General features: G+C 42.2%; 1 protein-coding gene and 1 long non-coding RNA gene across 6 annotated transcripts in view; one reads left to right on the top strand and one right to left on the bottom strand.

Moving 5' to 3' along the window:
- Nucleotides 1-20,162, top strand: part of LOC119011827 (neuropilin-1a-like) — a 93,157-nt gene that overhangs the window by 15,847 nt on the left and 57,148 nt on the right. The window lies entirely within an intron of this gene.
- LOC119011829 lies at nt 6,561-12,116 on the bottom strand. The gene is made up of 2 exons (XR_005072282.1): nt 11,818-12,116; nt 6,561-7,900 (listed from the first exon to the last, which is right to left on the bottom strand). It is a non-coding gene; the product is annotated as an uncharacterized LOC119011829 (long non-coding RNA).

Here is a 20,162-nt window from a genome sequence, read left to right as displayed (position 1 = left end):
ACTGAAGTTATGAGCCTGAATGTGGTTAGTTTGACCCAAAGTACAATCTTTTCCTGAACCTAACCAAGTCGTTTTTGTACCGAAAACGCAATGACCGTTTGTCAGCTAACTTGTCTTTGAAAAACTACTACTATTTTTGCCCAAACTAAAGGTAAAGGAGTAGGTAGAGTATCAAAGTTTGAGGCTTAAGGCCGCTGACCGAGCTGCGGTGTTTGACGAGCTGGGAGTCATAATCTGTTACGCTGATTTCCTGAACCTAACCAAGTAGTTTTGGTGCCTAAATCTAAGAGCCAGACTTGGTTGCACAGGCCTGTACTAAGTTTTGCTCGTTAGCAGTCAGTTTGTTAATAAGCAACCTGCCAGTTTTCTCCCACCGTTTTTCATGACTTTGTGCCAAGCAGCACTTCATGTTCCTGTAATATTCATGTACCTGTAACCACGGAGCCAAGCGTCACAGTACAGGGGGGGTTTTTGAGCAGATCTTTGCAGCACTTCAGCTAAATTTCAGCTACATTTCTTGTCAACATTCGACCCCTTTCGTTTTCTTGCGTCTGAGTTCAATCCCGCACCACCTGCTATCCCCCATAATGCCGTGAGAAGCAGTTTTCCGCTTGTATCCCGTCGAAGATGAATCACGTTCGGCTCCTCACAAGTATAGAGGCGCAAAACCTGTGCACATGTGGGTGTGCTATGAATACGAGTGAGGCAGTGTAGTGGGAGACTACCTTCCTTATCCGTCCAATTATTCCACTATCTGACTCTGTGACTCCGCTCAAAAGTTAAAGTCCAAATCTGAGGAGAAACGGCTCTGAGACTAAGTCCAAAACCAGAGGCAAAACAGCTCAGAGACTAAGTCCAAATTTGAGACAAGACCGCTCAGAGACTAAGTCCAAAACAGACAAGACCGCTCAGAGACTAAGTCCAAAACAGAGGCGAGGCAGCAAGTCTTCAGTCCAAAAAGGTGTTTATTCCAAGAGAAGAGTTATAAATCCATGAGGTACCCCGGGGCAACTGAGAAATCTGCCCCGATCACCCTCTTTTATACCCGAGGTCCAGGTCACCAGTGCCCTCCTGGACCACCCCCCTTGTCATGATCACGCGAGACTGTCATCTTACTATTCTCATTTTTGTCTGACTTCCTTAAGGCCTACAAAGTGTCTCACCCAGGCCCCTATCTGTGGCCTTGAGTGAGCTGTAGCTGCACCTGCTGCTCCCCCAGTCCAGCCTTTATTATACCGGAAGCATCAAACCTTGGTCTTTCATCAGGCTCAAATTCCCTATTAATACAGAACTGCAAGTTGTATTCTCAAATCAATTTATATGCATGATCATGACCCTGTTTGTATCTGCCACTACAGTCCCCCCTTTGGTCCTTCTAAAAGGACCAACACTTCAAACTTTAACATCAGGGAGTGCAGTCGTCTTATCATCATAACAGAAACAACAGCCTGAGTATACTGTAAATGACACACGATATATATAGTTTCAAACAGTGTAAATGCAACCCCATCCTACGAGACTGATAATGAGTATCAACCCACAGGGAAGTGCTTCAACTATCAAGACGATAGTTGAGAGCTCTCCCTGAGCCATCTTCTGGACCTGCCCTCAAACAGATGACCCAGTGATATTCATTGACAGGTTTCTATTCTGACCTGGCAACATGACTGGGGAAACGTCCTCTCCAATTAGCTGTTTATGAGAGGTAAAATGCCCTGCCATGTGGCCCACCAACTGACCTGTTCTGTGGGTGCAAACATAATATGTGTACATACAGCATTAAATCACACATTGTGGTTAACTTCTTTGAAGGCACTTGTGACTGTAACACACGTGAATCAAACTCTAGATGCACTACACCACTCAACACTTCTAGATTTGTTTTTAAGCATGCATAATCAGGTAATTCGTGCTCATGTGAATATATCATAGCCCTTTTTTTCTCTTTTTCTCAGAAAAGCATATGATTACATAGACAAACCACCTTCCACCATCTTAAACCATCTAGAATTAGAATATTATCTAGACACACTTTGTAATGACAATCCCTTTTTGGTCAGTTCAACGAACATTAGATCAGTAATTATTAGATCATTGACATAAAACTCTCATACCACCTTTTGTTTTTGTAAAAAAAAAATTTCTTCTGGTATTTTTCCAATGATCCAATTACATAAAGACAGGTAAGAGCTCTATCCAATCTTAGCACCTGGACTTAAATGACACGCTTGGGTTATTTGTTAGCCTTGGTGACATATTACCCGTGGTGTTGCCTTGGTTAGTGTGGCGGCCCTAAGGCCAACATTACACCAGAGTCCCTATGAACTTACTGGTTTCCTGTAAACCACACTGGTTTAATACATTTCTTGTGCTTTTTATGGCACTCAGCTTTCTGACGTGACCTTCACAAATGAGTGCCCGCTTTTCTTCATCAACACATTTACAACATTTGACTCTACATAACTATGTTGAATACAAGGGATCGTCGTACAATTGTCGGAACATAATTTATAAACCTGTCAGCCTGTCTCTCTCCTTGTACAGTAGTCTCTGTGTTGATAGCTCACCCTTCTTCCTGGAGGGTGCAGGCACTGACAGATACCTCTGCTCTGTTGTATCCATTTGGATTGTTCCTCTGCAGGAGTGGACAGCAACCTTAGCCAGGCTCACAGCCTTGCTGGCACATTTATCTAAATTACATTTTGACCTCTATCCATGATGTTGTCTTCCTAGCTGATTATCCACTGAGAGCTCATCCTGTAGTTGTGGTTGGGCTAATTGTTGAAGGGCTGGATTCACACATTTTTATGGTGGTAGCATTGCCCCCATTGGTGGCCGGATACCAGGTCTCATTGCTGCACTTCATTAGTCTCACCACGTCAGGTTGGTTGTGTTTCTCCAGGTTACATACACCAACTCGTCCTCGTGCTACACAGAAAAGGAAGATTAGTTTATCAAGTTTACATAGCTGTCATTGTTTTTAATTTTTCATTGGCATATTTGAGAGTTGGAACTCCATCTATCCAATTTCACTGCCATGTGCACTGCACAACAAGCAAGACATTCAGTTATATCCGAACAGTCACCTCTGTGACTTCCTGGCAGTGGTATTCTTTTGACGTTTGTAACGTACAATACACTCTTATTGGTCTTTTTCTGTGCTTCTTAGTTTGGCCAAATCTCTTTTTTCTCAGTTACTCTTTAGCCGAATCCATCTACTGGCTTCTAAAAGTTTCATTTTCTGATTGTTTCTGTGTCCTAACATGACGTGTTTGTGCGTATTACCTGTAATGTCACCATCCATTCTCTTGACAGTCAGTGGTGCGGGGTAGTCCCACCCAATGTTAACCTGGAGCGTTAGCTATTGTGCCATCGGTGGTTAGTGAACAACCATATGTGTCAGCTTTTACATACAGAAGATGTAGTAGTTCTCCCATTTTCACTATGCCCTTGTAATTGTGGCTAAGGTGACCATGGTAAGTGCACAGTTAACATGTGGTGTGTTAATAGTGGCACATGTCATTAGGACTTCTCTTTCTACCTCCCCCCTTGCGAAACCTGAAAGGGTTAGCACAAAAAGAAAGAAAACAAACAAATTAATCTGAGTCAGAGAACGCTCTGACTCTGGCCAGAATTCAGGCGTGGACGGGTGGTGTATATCTTGCAGGCCGGACGGTCCTGCACGTGCGCTTTCCAGGGTGTCACTGCCCGTGGTTGTGCTGGTGGCATCATCCTCGGCAGCCTCTCCGACACTACTATCAGTCTTTCACCTGTTGGAGGACACATCTGTAGATTTGAGTTAAACCCCATAAATAGTGCTGCTGAAGCGGTCCCTCTATAGGGCCCCTGCACTGTGGCAGTGGCATTGGGCATCCAGTGAGCATTTCATGCAGGGTTAGATGGGTTAGTCTGTTAGTTTGTGAGTGCATAGACATTAGTGCTAATGGCAAAGCATCTTCTCAGGTGAGTTTACCATTACCATCAGCCATGATTTTGGCTATTTTAGTTTTTGATATACCACTGGCATGTTCTACTGAACCTTGTGACTGTGGACATGTTATATGTATGTTTTTATTAGATGCTTGATGTTTCTGTAGTTAAAATGATGATTTTACTTCTTCTGTAACAGGTATGTGAACTTTGATGTGAAAATCATGATGCAATCAACACAGACACTTTATATATATGCTTTTTTGTAAAGGATCTCAGTATTTTCAACATCATTATATATCATTTCTAATATTTCAGTTCTAATATTAGCTTTGAATTTCTTTGTTATGAACACACCATTTGGGCAATAGAGTAGGTTGGTCAAATGCTACTTGATTAACAACAGCCTTCTTCAGCTCACACCCTGTAACTCCAAAGAACAGATCATAGCGTTTACTTGAATATAAACTGGCTTAAACTGTATTTGCAACACAATTGGTTATAATATTTGAAATAGCAGCTTATATGTAATCGTCGTAAATTGTATATATCACTTGCATATAGGTATTCACTTCAGACAACAACCACTAATGAGACAGCATGCTGAAAGGAGCTTGAAAAACAACAACAACAAAAAAATACACAACAAAACCTTGATGTACTAAAAAAGGAAAAGTTCACTGAGCTTGGACCCAGTCGACAGCGAGGAGAGAAAGGGAGGGTGATTACGTCACACCGGACGTGCAGTAGAGCGGGGGGCGCTAGCATCCCCCCTCTCACACACACCAGGGGAGGAGCAATGGAGCTGCAGTTTGAAACACAACTTTTCAGCACACAACTCCCTCAGCCATCAGCGAGATAGGAACCCGCTCTTAAAACAATATAAAACCTGCCCGGGGATGTGTCTCCTCGGCTGTAACCTCAACCGACCGTCACTTGGATTCCTTATCTCAACGACACTTTACACATGCATTTATAAACTCTTAGCCTGCACGAATAGTATTCATAAGTCAAAAACAACACACAAGAACAACCATCTCATAAATCACATTCAATACTAATATATCTATTAGCACACACATTTTAGACCAGAACTATCAAGTTTGTCTAATAACCTTCACATCGTTTGAGTACTGCAACACACTTAACCACTTATTAACAGTAATACAAAGCTCTTTAGAACAGCAAAAATGTCTCCAATGTCTGACAGTTACATCAGCACCAAATCACACAACACTGCAAAATAGCACAATTTATTTTAGGAAACACTAATTTTTCCAGTAGATTCTTCAACACACACTCAAGACACAGGTAGTTGACAACACACAGTCAACAACCTCATACACTACTTTTTTACTTTATTAAACCCCCATAAGAATGTTCGAACATTTATTGTTGGTTTAACTGAAACTTTTTTGTTGGTCTTCGATTTTTGTTAACAACTATTATCGTTGTTTATTTTCAGTTCAGATTGTTTTTTTTTTTTGTGTGTGTTTTTTTCAGTTTTGGTTCTCGCATGCATTATTCTCACATTTCCTTTAATTTAGACTTTAATTTACCTTGCTTTTTGATTATTTATCCGATGTTTGCCGTCCATGGACTTAAGGCTGTATTTTAACCTGCATTTCTCTGTCCTACAAATACCCTTTTCTTTTCTCTTAGCCCAAATTGAAGAGTGCTCTTTTTTTTTTTTTTCCACCCTGGATAGTCTCTGCCCTTTTTAGCCTGAACTGTCTTTATTTTCAGAAGTCCATGGTCTCAAACTCCTAGTTTAATCTTTATCTCTATCAAAAGATGACTCGTTATCAGAATTCATGCACTCTGGCAAACACATTTGTATAATTTGTATAATTTTGCAGCAGGAAAGGCTTTCCTCAGAGTATTGTTTGCACAAACATTCTGCTAAAGTTTTATCTACTGTGCTTACACCATAAACCTTTCTGGTGGTCTTCTTGAGTGGTTTTAATATCACCACGTTTTAACCACACTAACTGTACGTATGTCAGCCTCCTTCTGGGCTGCTATTAAGGATGGTAAAGTGGTGAGTGGTTCACAGTTTTCGGCTGCCTTCAACCGTCCAACACATGTACCGGTTTCAGCTTGTTTAGTGGCCTCGTCAGCCAGGCTATTGCGTTTGGCTATTAGGGAACTGCTTTTTTGGTGAGCAGCACACTTGATAATAGCTGATACACTTGATAGATGAATGCTTGAATTAGTGTTAAGATGGCTGCTCCATGCATTACTGGTGTGCCATTCCGCTCTGAGAAAACCTCTCTGTTTCCAGATATTTCCATATATATGACACACTGCGTATGCATAGCCCACTGTGAGTATACATTTAACCGCTTGCCTTCTGATAATTTGCTTTGCGGCAGTTAAAAGCTTTAATTTCTGCAAGCTGTGCTGAGCATGGTTGGGCAAGATAGATTGTTTGGACTGTGGTAAATATATCATCTGGCAGCAACTGTACAATTTCTTAACCTGTGTTGTTGCTTGTCACGTCTCTGAAGCAGGATCCATCAGTTGGAGCGTCTTGCATCAAAATTCGACAGGCAAACTGCGCCCTATCTGCAACATATTTAATTATCTGTTCTTTTTGGTTTTCTGAGGTTAAATGAAACAGCATGCAGAACACAAACAGTTAGAGGACACATAATTATATCAGATATGGTCATAACGTTAAAGTTACGTAAAGTTAAAAATAATGATCTATTAATCACTTTTCGTCACCGTGGGACTACTCTTTTTTTTTTTTTTTTTTTAAATAAACACCATTTCAGAAATGTCTTATTTTCATGATTTTTTTTTCTTTAAGGGACGTCTATGGTCTGGGAGGCCTAAAAGAATAAAAAAAAATGAATGAGAAAAAGCTCAATCTATGGACAACAATAGCCTGCTAAATCCAATAAGGCAATCATTTGTTTTCATTTGCGGTTTTGGAACAAAGTTGGACTGGAGAAGAAAACTATGGCATCCAAATCCATGAACAAAGTTTACCATTGATAGTGAAAGCAACCTTGAACTGTGAGTCAGGATAAACAGGAATGCTAGAATATGCATTTGTTAAATCAGTAACTGAAAACCCACAGTCATTACAGCATCTTAATTTATGACCCTAAAGTATTTTAAAAATCTCTCCCCCCCCTTTTTTTTTTTTTTTTTGGTTTCTTTTTCGGGCAAGATGGGGGAGGTACATGGTGAAATGAGAGAGTCAACAATGGCACCCTGATGAATGAGCAATGACCTTGACAGCCCTAGGGCTGAGTGGATATTTTCTTTAACCTAGTCTAACAGTCAACAACAGGATAACAACAGAATGTGCATCTTTTATATTTCTAAAAATCAAACTTGCTTAGAGCCCTAAAGCTATCAAATACTGCCAGAAAGCAAAGCTTAGACTTTAACATTCAATCAGTGTTTCCCTCTGTGTGTGTGTGTGTGTGTGTGTGTGTGTGTGTGTGTGTGTGTGTGTGTGTGTGTGTGTCTTGTGTATGTGCTGCTCAAAGTTCAGACCTCTGACCTCTGCTGTCTCCTTTGGCTGTGTCAAGGTGAATCCTGGGAAATGAACAGACACCTTTAGCTGGTGCATGTGGTCAGGATTCCTCTGGATCTCTCCCTTCTTGATGATTAAGCTCGGGGTTCCCATAACCTTACTTCTGCAGCATAGCTTATCTGGTCAGTGCTGTTGCACTTTCCTTGATAATTTGATACGGGCCCAGTCTCCTTTTCCTCTGGCTGTTGTGCAGTGCCTGCCATCTTTGTCCAGGACTCTGTGGCCCACCCGACTCCAGTCTTTGTGTCAGGTGATACCTCTGTAGCCTCCTTCAATTTGTTTGGCTGACATGGCCTGTGTATAAAACACTTCTGGATCTCAATGACAGTCTGCTTCCTTGTTTGCCTCAGCACGGGGTCGGGGAACATCATCCCCTCAGTGATCTCGACTCCGCAGTCAGTAGTCAGTAGAAGCTGGCTGGTGGAGAAAAAGGCTTTTTTGGAGAAGCAAGGTTAATTTGTGACTCATTTTAGAAGAGAGAAAGAGGGCTGAAAAGACAGGGTGTACTGGATATCCTCCTCCCTCCTTCACAGAGTCATCCTGGGATGCCTGACCTTGTGTGGAGAAGTTATTGTTTAAAGGAGGGTTGTAGGTGTGGAGACAGCATGGAGGAGGTCAATTCCTAATTCTGGCCCTACATTGTTTCTTCTTTATGTTACTCAAACTCTATTTTCCCATTACCGTTTCAGTCCCACTACTGATTTTAAAAACTTGTCAGTCTACCTTTTTTTCTTTCCTGCTTTCCTGTTACCTTTTCTTTTAACATATTTTACACTATCTTAAACATTCTGTGCTTAATGTGCCTTTTACTGGAAGCACCCCATGGGTGACACAGTGCCAAAGTTGAACATTTTTAACCACATTATTTCCCCATTTGTCTGCCATTATTTCAGCAGAGCCTGTAAGAGGGTCAGATAGAGCTTATAAATTTCCGGTTTTGTTCCTTATGTTTTCAGCTGACTCACTGGGACAGATGTGCTTAAACTTTCAATGGACTTATCATTCAAACAAATTTCACAATCATTCTGCTCTTCCCATACAGTGTATGGATGGATCTCATCAACCACACACTAACTTTGGGTAACTTTTTGGTTTGTATGACACATTCGTTCCGAGCAACGCACCCCTGTAGTATACAGGCTGTATACTAGTCACTGAATGTCACCACGAAGTTTATTCTTTATACTTATTTCATATATTTATTTTCACTCATACACCCATTTTATTGTAGTGGGGCCTCATGTAATACTGTACTGTATCATATCATTATTACAGTATCTCATATTGTATCATATTATATTTTCTTCCTATTATATGCTATTATTTTCATTGTATTACCCTTTATCAGGTTTGCATAAGTCACTTCCTTTCAATTTCTTACTCACCTATAAGGATTATCTTATATCTTAAGAATGTTAGACTCAGTGTGATGAATCAGATCTCTTTAATGCATGCTGCATGTAGGGAAGGTCCAGACTGTTCTCTCCAGTCTTCCAAATGTTACTGACTTAAATACAACAGAGTGGAGGTCACATACTTTCACGGCACTTCATATCTTACTCCCTCTCAAAACGATAACCCCTCATGTAGAGATAATTGCCTCTTATATGACTTTCTGACACTCCAAATGGGAGTCTCTCCTCCTCCTCTCACATCCTGATCATATTCTTTACAGCACATTGATTACAAACCGGAAGAGTCTGTATTACCAACTTTCGTCAAATGCCATAATGTTTGACTGATTTCTTGCTCAGTTTCCAATGTCCAATTTCCTCATCATCAAAATATGTTTGTTCAAGCCAAAAATGCGTTCCGACACCTTGATTTTCCATGTCCCGTTTAGTGGCGCAATAGTCATCAGTAATTATTTTATTTTCATTTTTATGCTTGTATCTGTGTTATCACCCACCACTTTATCCTCATCATTCAATTTATTATCATATCATATTACTTTAATTTGCCTATAATTATCAGTTATTTTAATTACACTTCTCTTATTACTTACTATTCTTCTATTATTTACTATTCTGTTATTATTTACTATTTTCTTATTGTTTATTAAATATTATTATTACTATTATTATTAGCATCATTATTGTTGTCCGTCACCACTTCATCCCTTTTATGGGGTCGCAGGGTTTGTTACTGGAGCCAGTCGCAGTTATCTGTCTGGGTGAAGGCAGGGCACTCCCTGGACGAGTCATCAGCTCAGCGCAGGGCCCTCACTGATGGCAGAGGCTGCCACGCAAGGTGCCAACTGCACATCAGGAGAAATTTGGGGTTCAGTATCTTGTTCCGATGACGAGCCTACCTGCTCTACCTGCCGCCTATATTATTATTATTATTTATTACTTATTTGTCACAGCATCGATTTTAATGCTTGCTCTCTACTCCAAGTCTAAGTTCTCTGCTAAATGCAGAAGGTTTGGCTGAAGTCTAAATTGCAGCTGCCCTGACAGTGTCTCATTGTTTTCTGTGCTGGGCGCTGGCTGGTTTTCAAGGTCTCCCCTGATCTATTTTTGATTGTATGTGTGTGTTCTGCTTCTGGCCCTCTCTCTCTCACCTCTACTGTAATTTTTCCCACTATTCTCCCGTCTACTTCTCACAGTGGAAATTGTCATGTTTCCTTCTACTTATCATTATCATTTATTATCATCATTCTTTAGGTCTTTTCTCTGTAATTCAGCCTCTATTCAGTCACAATAATTTAGGTCAAAGGTCCCTGCTAACGGCCACTTTGTGGCTCCAGAGGATACCCCGTGCCATCTTGTCATGCACTCCTGAATTTTTCTCTTTTGCGTTGGGTGTTTTAACATTACTAATTCTGCGGGTGTCAGTCCCGTCGGCCGCTTACTGTGTGTTATGCCCATCCTGTCGGACGCTGACTGGCACAGCTGGCGCTGCGTTACTTTTATCTTCTATTCTTTCTTCCTTGCTGCCGTTATCTTTTTTGGATTAGATTGCTCCTGCTCTGGCCTTCCGATTATTATTCTCTTTTTTTATTTAAACAATTTAACTGTTTACTTACGTATTTTTGTCAAAGAACAAAAAACAATTTCTTCTACTACAATTATCTATTTCTTTTAATTTGTCCTGCCTCACTTGTTCTATTTTATTATTTACACGGTACCTTACTCCTCTATTTTACATTCATGCATTTTTTTTTTCAGTTTTCACACTTTATGTACATATTTTTACAAAGGCCTTATATTATTTTCTTCTCTTCTACTCTACAGCTATTTCACTATAACAGCCCTCTTTCATAGGCGCTGTTCTTGGATCCGCATTATCTTTTTATCGCTCCAGAGAGGGCACAGCGATTTTGGCTTCCCCGCCAAACAGAACTTCATGCGCGTCTAAATCATTCCTGAGAGGGCACAATGATTATTCGTAAGACCGCCAGTTCTCTTGACCCTTCCCCCGGGTCGAATGAGCTCTTTGTTCAAATCTCACAACACAACAACACCTTATTTAACGACTTACAACAACAACAACAACAACAACAACTACAGATTAGACTTGTAGTTCTTTCGGCCCTCTTCACGGGCCGCTACAACCTCTTACTATAGTCTCAAACCACAATAACAATTTATTAGCGACTTCTGCAGATTTCCACAATACCACTTTATCACCGACTTCCTCGGATAACAACAACGATAACAACCGATAAGACACTCAGACAACAATAACAACTTGTTCCGACATCAACGCGCATTTTATCTTCAACTTATCTGTCCCGTCTCCTTACACTCCACAGCTCGAGCTATTTGTTTTAACAGATAACTGCTTAGTGCAGTTTCCTTGTGCCATTATTCTCAGTACTGCCACATATTTTACAACATACCACACCATTCCACTTCCAAGACTCAGACACATACAGATCCACATGCAAATTAACATGTTAAAAAGCATTCTCTCACATTTATCCATCCCTCTTCATACATACTTTGTTTTATCATTAAAAGGTGGTTAGGGCAAGCTATGCATGAACATTATTTATCAGACATAATTCGCTGCGCACATGAACTGACTTGACTAAATCATACTTTTACATAAACATACATGAAACATACATATATAATTATCAATCACACATACTCACAATTTTGGCCTGAAGGCCGCTGCCATGCCTCTTAAATACTTCAATTCAGGTTATTACTTTTTTATTTTTTTATACAACCAAAACTAATAATAATAACAATACTTAAAATTACTTATTAATTTTTATAAAGGAAAATTTACAATAATAATTTAATTAAATTTATCTTAATTTAATTTTTATTTTTCATAATTCTCAGTCTTAGGTTCTTTTGGAGAGGTTTTTAGAACAATACCTGAGACTTGGGGCTGGGAAGGAGTAGACGGTATCACTCGTAAATGAAGAAAAGATATAAATATATCCCTTAATGGTGTATGTGGGGCGCGCCTGAGATCCGCCGTCCCGTCCCTCCCGGTCCGCCGCCGCAGGCTGTGTACCGGGCCGCTCCTCCTGGCTAGCTCGCCAAAATGTAGTGGGAGACTACCTTCCTTATCCGTCCAATTATTCCACTATCTGACTCTGTGACTCCGCTCAAAAGTTAAAGTCCAAATCTGAGGAGAAACGGCTCTGAGACTAAGTCCAAAACCAGAGGCAAAACAGCTCAGAGACTAAGTCCAAATTTGAGACAAGACCGCTCAGAGACTAAGTCCAAAACAGACAAGACCGCTCAGAGACTAAGTCCAAAACAGAGGCGAGGCAGCAAGTCTTCAGTCCAAAAAGGTGTTTATTCCAAGAGAAGAGTTATAAATCCATGAGGTACCCCGGGGCAACTGAGAAATCTGCCCCGATCACCCTCTTTTATACCCGAGGTCCAGGTCACCAGTGCCCTCCTGGACCACCCCCCTTGTCATGATCACGCGAGACTGTCATCTTACTATTCTCATTTTTGTCTGACTTCCTTAAGGCCTACAAAGTGTCTCACCCAGGCCCCTATCTGTGGCCTTGAGTGAGCTGTAGCTGCACCTGCTGCTCCCCCAGTCCAGCCTTTATTATACCGGAAGCATCAAACCTTGGTCTTTCATCAGGCTCAAATTCCCTATTAATACAGAACTGCAAGTTGTATTCTCAAATCAATTTATATGCATGATCATGACCCTGTTTGTATCTGCCACTACAGCAGGAAACTGACTAAGAGTATTATTCGTGGAGAGACGGCATGAGCTGTAGTGAGTACTCAAGTGTGTGTGTGTGTGTGTGTGTGTGTGTGTGTGTGTGTGTGAGTGAGTAAGTCAGTGAGAGGGAGATGATGTAGATTTTTTGGTGAACACGGGGGAGGTGAGAAACGGGGAGGGATGGATTGGTGTGTGTGTGTGTGTGTGTGTGTGTGTGTGTGTGTGTGATGGCAGGTGGCGTCGTAGTGTGGTTCTCTGCTCACACACTTGGATACAACACACACACGCACACACACACACACACACATGTGCCATCTGTAGCCTCCCAGCAGAGCTCAGAACGACTGGTCAGATTGAGTTTATCAGCACTAAAACACAAAAACCACTCGTGTAGCACAAAATCTGAACACTGTAGCCTGCAGCATTTTCTCTGTGTGCGTGTGTGTGTGTGTATTTGTGTGTCTGGACTTGTATTACTCACATTGTGGGAACACAAACCGGCTCACATCGAGGGACTTACCTCCCAACTGGAGACCAAAAAAAAAAAAAAAAACTGATCCCGACAAGGTAAACCGTTCAGATTTAGAGTTGAGACTTTTGTTTTTGTTTTGTTTGGAGTTAGCAATTAGTGGTGATGTTAAAAGTCACTGTATGCCTCAAGGGAGCTCATCTAAGCCAAGGTTATGTCCTCATATGATAAATACAGGTTTGTGTGTGTGTGTGTGTGTGAGAGGCTCTGGTTTTTTTCACGGAGGATAAATCTAAGCACAGCGAGGTCGTTGTTTTGAATGCTCAGTGTAGCTAAGCTTTCAATCACTTTTGACCCAAAACATGCTGCTTTGTTTTTTTGTTTTATTTAATTCCCGTACGCTTCAAATGTCTCAGTGAGACTGAAACGTGCCCACAAGTCTGCACGAAAGAGTCACGAGCGAGACTATAATAAGATAATGTGCACGTCGGATAAGAAAGCCTGTATTGTGTCAGCTCACATGCTAACTCTACATGATGAACGGCTAAGCTGCTTTTTTGGGGTGTTGAGAGACGAAAACGTAAACTTAGCATAATAATCATGTCAGATGTGGAGTCGAGGGCATCGCTCGGTGTTGAAAGGTGTTCGGGACACACGGGCTCGGATGAGAAAAGGTCTTCAACGTGTGAGTTTATGGATTGGTATGATGTCGGGGTCATCACATCGACGGGACATCAGCTTGGAGTTGAAATCACTCGGCTGCAAAACTGCACAACAATGGTGCGTCATCATGTTACTCTAACATTAGGAGAAGCAGAGAACTCACTAGAGTTAATGAGTCAAGTTCAGTCATGACTCATTCTAAACATAAGGCCACATTATGTAATCCTAAACATGTGTTGTAGTTAGCAACACATGCACAAACCAAACTGCACGATGTCCGAGAGGAAAAAGAGAAGATACATTAAAACATACTCAAAGTCACCATCTTTATCATGAAGTGTGAAATCCAGCGTATGAGATGTAATGTTCTTTTAGCTAACTAGCTAATCAGTCAATCTAATCTTGCATCTCTAACATGCTGATCATGGTTGTAATGAACATTTCCTGCACAGTTTGTTGGCAGTTTGTAAGCCAGAGGGTAGTGTGCGGTACGTATCGGGTCCAGGGTCCGAATGATGTCACGATATCACGCCAGAACCAGCAGCAGCCATTTTCAGCTGCAGGTGCTGTGAAGTGCGAAGAGTTTTTAGTCATTAGTTAACATTTTCAGAACATTTTAACAAATAATAAAGAGAATATCATGACGCATTTCTTGCACTTTCCCATGAATAATGTTGAAAAGTGGCATTTTTTTTTGTCACACGTCGAGGTCGTTTGAGCATCTTTTTCTGAGAAGCTTCACTCGTATTCTGAGGTAGCTCTTCTATAGCACAGCTTCTTCCTGTGTGAAGTCATATTTGGTGTCACGTAGAATCAATAACAGGAAACAGGAAGTAACAGAAGACGGCATCACCCTGTATTTGCTGTCGTTTACGTTTCCTGCCGTTTTTCTTCTCTTTGTGAATGAAAGACAAAGTGACTTCACGCTGACAAAACTGTAAGACAGCAGGCGATGTTTGAGGTCGATGGTGAACTTCAGATTTTGGTATCAGACCCTCATAGAGCTTCTCTCTCTCGCACGTGTTACGTAGGAAGATCCACACTAGTCTGACTCCCTCGACTGGATCGAAACGCTCTCTGGATCGCTCTCTCTGTCAGGCAGAGTCCACACACTCCTTTTCCTGAGGTTGTTGAGAGGCATTCTGGGTAATGAAGGGAAATACTACATGCAGCAGATCGAGGCCTGCTGGGGAAACACGGGGGAATGCCAACTAGTTTGGGTTTTGGGTGTATCGAGTGGAATGTTTCCCTTCAAAGCCACATGGTTTATAGAGAGGTGCGAGTCTTTGGAAGAATCTCTTCATGTCTGGAGAGGAAGGTGGAGGGCAGACAGTGTTTGCACAGACAGACGAAGGGGAGAGCGAGCGAGTCGGACGGAATAAGTGACCGACAGATGTAGAGAGAAGGCGTGACGCCGCCGCTCTGCAGAAACACTGAGTCACTCGCAGCCTCAGCGTTTTTTTTATTCTTGCGCTGCAGGAGGTGAACGTGCCAACCGCTCAAAAACTTCACCCCACCATAAATGCTCCCGTGATACCTTCCAGATGTGCGTTGAGAAAGTTAGCCGCGAGGGGGGAAACGCAACGCAACACAACACAACACAACACAACAGCGCGGCGTGTTAATGAGCTGCAGTGTGCAGGCGTAGCGGTTCAGGGCGTCTGCTTATAGCTCGGTAGCTTGGGAAGAAAGGCGAGATGGAATGCGGCGCCGTGTGAAAATCCTGCGCTCTCCATCTGCATCGTATTTATTTAAAAGGTTTATTTATTTGGCAAACAGTGTTTGACGCTCAGCGGTCGCTGCATGTGGTCAGGTTGTATCGCTCAGCTCCGTGGGGTCAGTTGTTAGGCTGCGTGGGCGATAATGAGACGTCTTGATAATTAGTATAATAATGAGTTTTTATAGGATTTTCTTCTCTGTTATGATTGGATTTATTTTTCACAGCCATTTGTTGAAATTGATTCAGGTATAATAATGTTGAAAAATGATTTTTTTTTCTGCTGCTTGAAGGGTTAAATTAAAGGTTTGGTGTTTGGTGGAGAACAGAGCACCTGGTTAAAAGTCAAGCTGTTATTTTCAGCATCAGTTGTTTATTAAAATGATCCAACAAGGGTCTAAGTTTCAATATTAAAATGCTCTATCACCATTGAATTTAAAATTGGTATAGAACTTATCAATTCTATGTATTTGTGTCTTCAACAAAATAATCAGTTTGAGGAGGAATATTATGAATTTGTTGTCTGCAGAGATTTCTGTCAGCCTGAGAGGCAAAACCCAGGGCAAATAAATGTTGTTTGAGGGTTTTTGCTATTAAAATCAACAGATTTGATTATTTTTTGTATGACTTATAAATATAGTATTATACAGTTTATATAGAATAGAATAACACCTCTTCTTCAACATGAAGACCAGAGACTTTGTGTTTCTTAAGGTTTAATGTTTAACTTTACGTTGTGACGATGCCGTGGTCGTGGTAAGGATTAGGAAGAGATCGTGTTTTGGCTTCACGTTGAAATATCTAGTTGTTTGTGGCGGCCATCTTGCCATGATGGTCCTCTTTACCTCCTAAAAATAAAAGTTGTCTCGTGTACATGCAGTGTGATCGTAACATGAAAGCTGTTGTAAAGACATTTATATGATACGTAAACATTAACCAGCTGAAACATTTTGGTTCTGCCGACTGAGCTGTTGGGATGCAGCCGACATGTTCTCCATCTCTGACCTGCCCCTGCACCTCCTGCCACCGTCTGCTCATTAAACTTGACATGTAGTCCACTTGCAGCTCCTGCTCTGTGCGTCGCCGTGCCTAAGAGTCCCACTTAACGGCACAGAATTGTTAATTCAAACATCTGCTGCCGGCCCCGCAGATGGGAGCGGTGATTTGGGTTTTTTTGCCCTTGAGCAAGGCATTTGCCACGGACAGCTGCATTTAGAGTGTCCGGTGTGGTTAATGAGTGTTGTGAAGGGGGGGGAGGGAGGCTGCAGGGCTGCAGACTGAGAGACTCTCCTTAACTAGAGTGTGAAGAGACAGAGGCACTTCATTAAACGGCCTGTCTCAGTAAACACCGACTGCCTCCAGGACTGACTGACTGACTGACTGACTGACTGACTGACTGAAGGCAGCCATCTGCATCCAGACCGACACACATTCATACACTCTCCCTCCATCTTCTCTCACCCTGTGGCTCTTACTTTATGACTCTCTGTAAGACCCAGCAGGGGGGAGGGCAGAGGAGGAGGGAGCTGGAGGTTTGATGCCATGAATACAAAAAAAAAAAAAAAACCCGCCATCACCTAAACATCACCGTCGGCGCTGAGAACTTTTACAAGTGAGCTCTTAAGTCCATTCCTCAGCGGGCGCGTAAAGCTTTCTGCGAACACATGGAGGAAAAAGACCGAAGACATAAAACCGGAGAAGGAGAGAGAGAGAGAGAGAGAGACGGAGAGGAAGAACAGATTTTTGTTCACCTCCGGCTCAAATTCCTCGATGTTAACATGGAAAATATTGTTTATGCCTTCAGCTGTCAGCGCTAATAGTACATAACGCGCAGGCGCAGACACGCCTGAGAACTTCTGTGTGTTTGTCGGAGAGGAAAATCTCACAAACAGGTTTATTAATGTTGTTTATTAATCATTTACAGGTGGATACAAGCTAAGAAAATGGCTCGCAGTCTGGTGGGTTAGACCGGGAAAGTTAGATGTATCTACAGATTTATAAGTCCGAGCTGTGCTGCTGCTGCTGCTGCTGCTGCTGGTGTTGGGTTTTGAATTTGTATTGATTGTTTATACAGTTGTAATGGTTGTGTGTTTGCTACCAGCAGCTTCTCCTCTATGCTTGTGTGAGAGCGGGCTGTATTGATCAGGTCTCTGTCTCTCTAAGGGAAACACCTTTTTGCTTGTTTCTTGTGAGAGTTAAAATCTTTTCAAACCTTTTGCTTATGTAAGGATGTCCTAATGAGATTTAGAAGTCAAAGAGGCCATATAACAGCGTCCCTGGTTTGGTTCATGCTCGGGACAAGAGATTGCGTGGACTGAGCCTTTTAAAAATATATATTTACCTCGCCAAGGAGGTTGTGTTTTTTACCTGTGCCTCAGATTTCCACAAATCTTGGATGGAGGATGAGTCTCATCCCTGAATAGAACTCATTAACTTTCAAAGCAGATCTAGGAATTGGAATCCGTCCCTTGAAGTAATGATGGATCTTTGTGAAAGTAAAAAAAAACGGATGTATTATGAGTAGGCAGTTGGCAGGGATATATTCTAGTTTAATGATGTCTTAGCTTCCTTTAGATCATGTGGAGTTTTGAGGGGTGTCAACACTGTCCACATCCTCGACCGGCTAAAGACCAGAGAAACCGTGAAGTTCAAGTTGAACAAAACTGTGATCTTTTCCTGAAACTTACCTCATAGTTTTGGTGCCTAAACCCAACGAAGCTGCAGCCATTCCACAACAATAAGTCCAATATTTGAAATCTTTGTCAGCAAGCTTAATTTTAAAGGGTCTAACTGGACGTTGCATGTTTCTGATAACCCCCTGGCTCGAAGCTAAAGGCCTCTCGCTAATGATTTGGGTGAGACAGCATGTTTGTGCTCAGTGATGTACAGTCTATACCTGCTTCTCCGTGCGCCCATTGTTCACACACTGTACATAGACCAGACCCTTTAAATCAAGATGTCTGTCAGAGATTTGAGGGAGGACAACAAATTCCCCACATCAATCTCATGAAGAGACCCTTTGATAAGCCTCCACCTCACCTCACGGGCCGCCCGTCTGCACGCTAACGTCGTTAGCCGTGAGGAAAATCAGCGGTCAACTGCTGAATTCCTCCAGTGTGAGATAAGCCGACTGTCTGAGCTTCAGTCCAAAACTGCTCCGTGAAGTTTTCTCACCGTGTGGGAACGCTATACGTCTGGTACAGCTGGAGCAAAAAAAAAAAAAAAAAAAGTTAAAGCTTGCATGGTTATTTATCTAGGTGGGTCAGGAGGCCTGTCGCTGGATGTGTGTTTCTGCAGGGAGGGGCTCTCATTAGACACACATTCTTACCTGAGAGAGGAATATTTTGATATTCTAAGCCAGCTTCCTCAGGAGAACCCCCTGTTCTCTTGTCAGAGAGGTCAGAGGTCGGGCTCGACTCGAACACCGAGACCCCAAAAAGAAGCTGGTATGGATTATCTGTCTCGCTCAGGGACACCACAGCTGACGTGGGCACTCGGGTCGTGCTACTTTTTCTACCCTGATCGACTTCAGCTCCCTCGAAGTTGTTTCCACAGCTGGCTGCAAGAGGAAGAGGGTTCGTTATAGCACATAAGAAGTTCCGCATCATGTGCTTTTTATTTGTATAGCTCTTCTCAAAACAGTCACACGGTGCTTTCAGACAGCGCGGGGATAATAAAAGACGGCGTGGCGCTCTCGACACCACATGCCGTACACGCCGATGTTCCGCGTAAGCTGCTCCACGGTCTTTAACGTCTGAGGTATCGCAGACTACATCGAATTGATTTCCACCGGGGCTTTCCTCATCCTGACAGTCGCGGGAGAAATCTGAGGCCGGGTCAGGTCTGATGGTCAGCGCAGATGATCCGCCGAGAATCTCTGCGGTCTAATTTTAAACTGTGTCAAACATTTCTGACATGTGCGACCTGGTTTTCGTGAAAAGTCCCGAACAAGTTCTGCAGCCTGTGGGGAAAAACAGCCGGCCGATAAGTCGAGTTTACAGAGAAGTGGGTCTGATTTTCTGATAAGTTTTCTATCAGAGAGGTCCAGACAGCACGGCTACTGCTGTTATTATTATTATTACTACAGGAAAAGAGTCTGTAAGGGTCGACTGGGACGTATTTACTTATCAGGAGTCTGTGATGTTCACCCGGTGGAAATATTTTGTCTTTTTTTCAGTGGAAAAAACATTATTAAAGTGTATAAATAGGAGATATCCCTGCAGGCTGCCATGTCAGCTGCAATTTGAGAGTAATTTCCCAGAATCACTTTCAGGGGGGCTGCAATGCATTCTGGGTTGTGAGGCTGCTGTCGCAGCAAAAGATTTGTTCCGATTGTTTATGTCGTGACTTTACGTTTGTTTGGATTTAATTTTTGTTTTCCCTGTTGTCACAAAAAAAAACACGCCTGGTTAGGGTTCAGAAAACATCGTGGTTTGGATCAGAACACTTGTTTTGTTCACCACTATCCTGGATGGAGATGGTCTGACTTCCCGGGTTTAGTTTAACGGTTGTCGGCCTTTTTTGCAGCCTTGTTTGCTCGTGCTAACGCCATCACCAGCGACCCCTCCACCTCCTGATGTGAAAGGTGGCTAACGAGCATGTCATGTGTACGTGATACGTCACGTTTGGCACCAGCGTCGACCTTGCAGAAACGTCCGCTGCAAACATTATATCCAGGC

The sequence above is a fragment of the Acanthopagrus latus genome, chromosome 21 (genome assembly GCF_904848185.1).
Source record: "Acanthopagrus latus isolate v.2019 chromosome 21, fAcaLat1.1, whole genome shotgun sequence".
Taxonomy (NCBI): Eukaryota; Metazoa; Chordata; class Actinopteri; order Spariformes; family Sparidae; genus Acanthopagrus; species Acanthopagrus latus.
This window is presented reverse-complemented; position numbering and strand designations above follow the sequence as displayed.